Source organism: Dasypus novemcinctus, chromosome 8 (assembly GCF_030445035.2).
Source record: "Dasypus novemcinctus isolate mDasNov1 chromosome 8, mDasNov1.1.hap2, whole genome shotgun sequence".
Lineage (NCBI taxonomy): Eukaryota > Metazoa > Chordata > Mammalia > Cingulata > Dasypodidae > Dasypus > Dasypus novemcinctus.
In genome coordinates this window covers 67130551-67138740 of record NC_080680.1, presented here as the reverse complement: position 1 = coordinate 67138740, position 8190 = coordinate 67130551, and positions in this window count along the sequence as shown.

Sequence of the window (8190 nt, the reverse complement as noted above, 5' to 3'; positions counted from 1 at the left end):
AGTCAGTATTCTTCTTTATTTTTTTTTAAATGTTACATTAAAAAAAATGAGGTCCCCATATACCCCCCAACCCCTTCACCCCAGTCCTCCCACATTAACAACCTCTTTCATGATGATGGCACATTCATTGCATTTGGTGAATACATTTTGGAGCACTGCTGAACCACATGGAGTACAGTTTACATTGTAGTTTACACTCTCCCCCAGTCCACCCAGTAGGCCATGGACATACAATGTCCAGCATCTGTCCCTGCAATACCACCAGGACAACTCCAAGTCCTGAAAATGCCCCCACATCATATCTCTTCAGTTTTTGAACCCAGGCCTTTTTAACTCCACAACTCATGCCCATTGGCAAGGTATCTGTGAATGAAAGACTTAGACTAATGATTGACAAGGAAGATCCCTGAGAAAAACATATTCAGAAATAACCTTTGAAGTTTTCAAACTCACTACTCTGTAAAGACCCTGTGAATTGATACTTTAAAGATTTTGTTGAAATTGATTGCTGTACTCAGATCAAATGCTAAAGGAAGAATAAACGCTAAAATTTAAAAAACAGACACACATAGGTGATTTCTTTAAGTTCTCTTCATTTAAATGTATGAAGACAAAGACATTTTTTAAAACCAAGCAATGTTCTCATTTTTAAAATTAATAATTCAAATGAACTGGGTTCTTCCCTTCCTTTTTATGGTCCATTTATCACTGGTTTTCCGGTATACTTAAATGTTGAGTCTTGGCTTTTGGAGTCCCCTAAAATTATGTTGTGTCCTTTATTGTTGGTGACAGTCAAGTACCTAGTAAGCTGGCACCTGCTTCCCAATTCCCCATCTCAATTGGCACAAAAGGGTATCCTCCACCAGGGACCTTTGAGATATGACTGTGCATGGAATGGGGCCATGGGCAATAAATAACTCACGAAGGTAGACTCTATCCACAACCCCAAGGTTGTTTCAGTAGTTTTCTTAGTTGTCTTCTTTGAGAATTCTCTTGGTTAAGAAACTTTCAATGGCCATTTTCCAAAGTCTTTGAAAAGAGAAGAATGTATTAAATCATTAGATAAGAGAAAAGGATTTCAACTGAAAACATAGCCCAGCCATTGTGAGAATGCCGTCTGTTCATTGGTGATCTGGGCAAGTGAGAGTCCTGGATACCTGACAGCTGGCTGGCAGATTTCTGAATGAGTGAGGAAATTTTCCAGTTCATCTGTAGAGAATTTAGTCCGACATTACAGCATTAGGCTACCCATCTGCAACCTGCAATTGGTACAGACAAGAGAGTCGCTATTACTTTGTGGAGACAAGCCACAAATCTGGAATGAGGCAGGCTGGCATGCCTATTTAGGGTTGGCAGGACCAAGGTTTAGTCTATTGTTGTAAAGTCTGCCTTGCCAAGGGAGAGCGAAAGTCCAATTTCATTATGTCCTCATCACACACAATGTCTTAGAATGGACAGAATATGCAGAATGAATTGAGAAATTTTGACTTTATGATCCCACTCTCTCACTTGTTTGTGCCTTTCCTAATAGGCTAGTGTCTTTTCCATCTGAAGGCCATTTATTACTCGAGTTGGATGGCTGTGTTTTGCTGCTGCTACCAGTTTATGGGTTATTATATCCATTTGCAAATCATGACTCAAAAGAGGAAACTCTTGGATGCAAAATACTCCATATGACCATAAATCACAAACTGAATGAAAGTTGGCAACATGAAAGGGCTTGTGTTCGGAGTTTGAAAGCCTCAGTCAGTCAACCTTTGTTGAACCTCTGCTGTTCTGTGTTGCACTATTTGGGGGTTTGCAAAGGAAATAAAGAATATAGAAAAGTATATATGGAAGGGAACTTTGAAGTCATGCAGCCTAAATGGCCATCTTGAACGGATGACTGTTTCTTTGCCATTGGGCTTTTATTTTAAAGCAAAGGAATGCAACTAAGAGCCTACTTGCTGACCAAAGTAGAACAAATAGAGTGGCCCTTATGTGTTTTTTTTTAAATTTTTATTTTGATGCAGTTGTTTGGTTGATGTTAAAGTAGTTATACTATTATTAATATTAACGAAAAATAATAAAAGTCTTAACAAGTATTTTTACTTTATAAGCACTATATGATGAGTCATCATAAAACTCTTTGAGATAAATACTATCCTTATTTCCCATGAAAAATATATGAGGATTTTGAGGTTCATCTTGTTTTAGTGACTTGCCCAAAATCACAGAGATAGCAAAGAATGCTACCAGGGTTTAAACCCAGGTGAAGAGCCTCAGTTCTCTTTCTCTATGTGAGGAAATAAAGTAGATGTAGAGTCTCAAGAACTAAGATAAATGCCTTTTTCTAGCACTTATAATTTGTGTAAATTAGGGAGAATCTTTTCCCTCTGAAGGCTCAATTTACTCATTTTGAATTGTAAAAATAATTGCCTATCAGCACACAGAATTATTGGGACGAACATAAGAAATAATGCCTGTGAACTTGCTTTAAAACTTGTTAGATTATTCATACAATCTTTCATTTTCTCAACAAACATTAGTTGAGTGCTTCCATTTTATCAAGCACTTTGCTAGAGTAATAATGTAGGAAAGAATAAGACATGCTAGAAGACACAGAGAACTCAGACTATTGTGGGAAGAGGCAAGCATATGAATACATTGCAATGAGATGATTGCCATGGAATCAAGAGAAGGAGAAACCATGAATTCTGTCTGGCGAGGGTAAAGATGACTTTATGAATGTGATGTCTAAGATTTGTCAAATGGAGAAGGAAACCAATATCTGGTCAAGAAAACATCATGATGAGAAGGACAGATGAGAATAACATGGTATGTTAGGATAAAGGTGACAATTTAAAAATATTTTTATATAGCTTTTTGTTTTAGAATAATTTTACAAAAAAAAATTTATGGAAAAACTGTGGAGATGGTATAGTTACTACATACTTCATACCCAGTGCCCCCATCATTAACATCTTATATTAGGATAGTACATTTTTTCACAATTAATGAACCAATATTGATACATTATTATTAAGTAAAGTCCATACTTTTTTCATATTTCCATAGTTTTTACCCAATATACTTTTCTTGTTCTAGGATACTCCCAAGTATTCCACGTTATATTTAGTTGTCATTATTGCCTTAGGCTTCTTTTATTTTTTTTAATTTTAAAAAAAGATTTATTTATTTATTTATTTTTCTCCCCTCCCGCCCAACCTGGTTGTCTGTTCTCTGTGTCTATTTGCTGCATCTTCTTTGTCCGCTTCTGTTGTTGTCAGTGGTAAGAGAATCTGTGTTTCTTTTGGTTGCATCATCTTGTGTCAGCTCCCAGGGTGTGCGGCACCATTCCTGGGCAAGCTGCACTTTCTTTCACGCTGGGCAGTTCTCCTTACGGGGTGCACTCCTTGCGCGTGGGGCTTCCCTATGAGGGGGACACCCTTGCGTGGCACGGCACTCCTTGTGTGCATCAGCACTGTGCATGGGCCAGCTGCACACGGGTCAAGGAGGCCTGGGGTTTGAACCACGGACCTCCCATGTGGTAGATGGACGCCCTAACCACTGGGCCAAGTCTGTCACTGGCTTCTTTTAATAGTGTCTCAGATGTCCTTATTTTTGATGACCTTGGAAGGTTTGAGAAGTCAGTTATTTTGTAGAATGTGTCTCAGTCATGATTCTTCTAATGTTTTTCAGCCTGGGTCATGGGTTTTGAGGAGGAAGACACAGAAATGAAGTGCTGTTCTTGTAACTTCATATCAAGGGGACAGACACACTATCCATATGACTTATCACTCTTGATATTAACCTTGATAACCTGGCTGAGGTAGTAGTTGTCAGGTTTCTTCACTGTGAAGTAACTCTTCCCCCTTTTCCTATTGCACTCTTCGGAAGGAAGTCACTATGCACAGTTAGACTCAACGTGTGGGGATTTATGTGCTATTTCCTTGAGGGCATAGTAACTACAAAGTTTATTTGGAATGCTTCTGCATGGGAGATTTGTCTAATAGCCTCCATCTATTTATTCATTTATTTAGTTAGTTATGCATTTACACCAGTCTGAACTCATGGATATTTATTTTTTACTTTAGGTTATAATCTAATCTTATTTTGGTGCTCAAATTATTTCATTTTAGGCCATTGGGAGCTCCTTCGATTGGCTCTTTTGTAGCTTTGACATAGTGCCATTGTTGTTAGGTTTCTTTTTTTTTTTTTGAGCACTTCCTTACTTTCTGGCACTACAGATTCTCCAGCCTCATTGTGTATATTTCCTGTCCCTTCTTAGAATCAGTCATATCTCCAAGGAATGGTACCTTGCCTTTGGGTGCCTTTTATTGGAATGGTATTAGACACCAAGATCTGGGTGCTATGTGTGCTTGTTGCTTCTTGCTGATGGAGTATCATTATTTCTAAGCCTACTCAGCATAAAGAATGAGGAGATGTATTTCTAAATATAACAATCTTGTCTTTATTGAGCATCATACTCATGTCTCCAATTATAATCCATTATCACATGGATCATTCTATCATTCTCCCTTTGCTTGTCTGTAACCTCCTATTCCAACAGTGAGAAACCTGGCTCCCATCATCCATCATCCATCTACCTAATTTTTCATTTCTAGTATTTGTGTAAATGACTTCAGTATTGTTAACACATACTGCCATGGAAAACAACTTTATCAATTATAGTATCGTGCTTATGGGCATTTCCTATTACCTTTGGTCTTACAGATGCTACTCATTTCCAGAGTTACCTAAGTCAGGAAAGTTTTATCCTATTTCTTTCAGTGAGGTGGTTTCAACCATTTGTTATACATTTAGATTATTTTGTCTTATTCTGCCTTCCATACTGGGATCCCTGACCTCTTAAATTTTTTTTTTAAGTAGTATACCTGAAGGTTCACTCTTACTGTTGCAACGTTCCATGAGTTTTAATGATGGCATAGTTTCATGTTTCAACTAGTAGAGTATCATACAGAAGTAGTTTCACTGCTCTGTAAAATACTCTGTGCTTCATGTATTCAATGCTTTCACCTACCCTTAAGCTCCTACTGACCTCTTCAGCACCTCTATAATTTTTATTTTTCCAGAATGTCATATAATTGAAATTATACACTGTGTGGTTTTTTCAGACTGCCTTCTTTTCCTTAGCAATATACATATAAATTCATCCATGTCTTTGTGTAACTAGAGCTCAAATCTTTTCATTGCTGATGAGTATTTTATTGTTATGTATATATTATAGTCTATTTATCAATTCACTTATTGAAGAACATCTTACTTCCAATTTTTGGTGACTGAAATACCATAAATACTTAATTGCTGTTTTTTAAATTTTATTTCATTTTATTTTATTTTTTGGGTCTTTTTTATTATTTTATTTTCTATCTTTTCTGTATTTATTTTTTAATGTTACATTAAAAAAATATGAGGCCCCCATATTTCCCCCACCCCCTCATCCCACTCCTCCCCCCATAACAACAACCTCCTCCATCATCATGAGACATTCATTGCATTTGGTGAATACGTCTCTGAGCACTGCTGCACCTCATGGTCAACGGTCCACATCATAGCCCACACTCTCCCACAGTCCACCCAGTGGGCCATGGGAGGACATACAATGTCCGGTAACTGTCCCTGCAGCACCACCCAGGACAACTCCAACCCCCGAAAATGCCCCCACATCACATCTCTTCCTCCCACTCCCTACCCCCAGCAGCCACCATGGCCACTTTCTCCACACCAATGCCACATTTTCTTTGATTACTAATCACAGTAGTTCATGAATAGAATATCAGTAAGTCTACTCTAATCTATACTCTATTCTTCCATCCTCTGGACCTTAGAATGGTTGTGTCCATTCCACATCTATATCAAGAGGGGGCTTAGATTCCACATGGATGCTGGATGCAATTCTCTTGCTTTCAGTTGTAGGCACTCTTGGCTCCCTGGTGTGGTGGTTGACCTTCTTCACCTCCATGTTAGCTGGCTGAGATAAGTCCAATAAACCAGAGTGTAGAGGTTGCAAGTCTGTTGAGGCTCAGGGCCTGGCTATCACATGGTCAGTCCAGAGATTCAGGTCCCCTGGGTATACATTAAACCCCAGCAGCAACTACAGCTCTGGTAGAAGTAACAGGAGAGACTTGTGGACAAAGATCACATCTGAGTCCAGCTCCATCACACAGAAACACAAACTCCAAAGTAGGGCCAACTGACATGGCACTGAACTCCATCTGCCATGACCATAGAACCTGTGAGTCTCTGTAGCCCTCAGAAGAACCAATACCTGGGGTTGTATCTACTTTATCTGTCTCTGAGACTCTGCTCAGGTGTGCATAAAGGCAACCCCTCTGATAACCTCCTGGCTCTTTTTGGAGACTCATAGCCATATGAACTCATTTGTCCTTTCCATTTCCCCCTTTTATTTAGGTCAAAAAGCATTTTTTAACTCTTGGTATTATATGTAGATTGAGATATTCTGCTCGTCCAAGTTGACCATTTTATTCAAGGTCATTTTCTAGTTACATCATCAGCTGGTACTTGGTAGTAATCCCTCAGTGCCAGGGAGGCTCATCCCCGGGAGTCATGTCCCATGCTGGGGGGAAGGCAATGCATTTGCATGCTGAGTTTGGCTTAGAGAGTGGCCACATTTGAGCAACATGGAGACTCTCAGGAGGTAACTCTTAGGCACCCTGTAGCTCTAGGCCTAGTTCTTATTTCAGGTGCACAGGCTCACAAGCATAGTCATTAGTATCAAGGGCTCATTGTTGGACCTTCCTTCTTTTTTGGTCTTTGCCATTGCACTTGGGGGATTATTGCTGTTCCTTTAGGGACTGTGATAGAGCTCCCCTGGCTAGGAACTCAGCACTCCCTCAGTTGTTGTTTTTAATTGTAACCTCTATGAAAATATCCAAACATTTTTATGTACCCTGAATATATGCTCTGTAGAACTACCTGCCAACCATGTGTCCCCTGTCAATAACATCTCACACCAGTATTCCTCCCCTGCATTGTGAACCTCTCTGTGATCCAAAACTTCTTCAGAATTGAAGCCAATGTATTGCCAGGTTCCATTAATAGTAAAATGGAATATAGTGATGAGTTTAAAGGTTAGGGAGAAAGTGGATTCAGAAAATCAATTAGACCTCTCCTAGCAGGGGAGGGATTGTAGGAGGTGCTATCCAAGCTTCCAATAGTATATTTGGGATTTCTGGTGAAGTGTAGGTGCTCTCACACTGGAAATAAAGAGTCATAGTCTCCTGTGTTGAGTTGGTTCAATAAGGACCTCCTTGAATCTCCTACTGGACCTCTCAGGAGGCTTTCCTGCTGCCCTGGGAGAGAGAGAAGTGACAAAAGGAGAAAGGGGGAAGATCAGATCCCTAAGTGTATTATTTAACTGCAAAGAGGATTCCTAGCTTGAAACGTTGGTTCTTTTTTTTTTTTTTAATGAATATTAGTTTTCAAATCTGCGGTCACCCCTCGGGCTGAAGTGTGGTTTGCTGGCCTGGCAGGGGAGCGGCCACGGTAGGCCTAATTCCGCTGCCCCCATAATAGGGTGGTTGGTCGGGCCCACCGCCACCCCTGAAGGAAGCTCGGCATGGGCGCAGAGTGCCCTCGGGTCTCCCCTTCTCGGCAGCCATGCTTCCGCGGCCGCCCCTCCTCCCAGATGGCGCCACCCGATGCCTTGTGGGGCGGCACCCTTCTTCTTTCTCCCTGCGCAGGCGCAGGGCAGAAAGTTCCAGTCTGCCCTTTTCCCCTCCCCCAACAGCAGCAACAGCCAGGTGTGGGCGGAAAAATCCAGCCCGCCCTTTTCCCTTCCCCCAACAGCAGCAACAGCCAGGCGTGGGCGGAAAAATCCAGCCCGCCCTTTTCCCTTCCCCCAACAGCAGCAACAGCCAGGCGTGGGCGGAAAAATCCAGTCTGCCCTCCACCCCAGCAGCAGCAGCCACCAATCCCTAAACCCTGCCCCTTCCCCCAGCAACAGCGACAGCCAATCCCTAACCACCACCCCTCCCCCGTCCAGTACCACCCACTGACCTTTCGCCGGCAACCAATCAGAACAGGGCATGGCTTCGACCAATCAGCCTTCCCCAGCCCCTATAAAACTGTTGCCTCTCCCTCAGTAAAGTGGACTTGCGTGTTTACCTTGTCTCCGCGGTAGTTCTTCTGCCGTGCGCCCTCCAGTCCTGAGAGCCCCCGACAAGG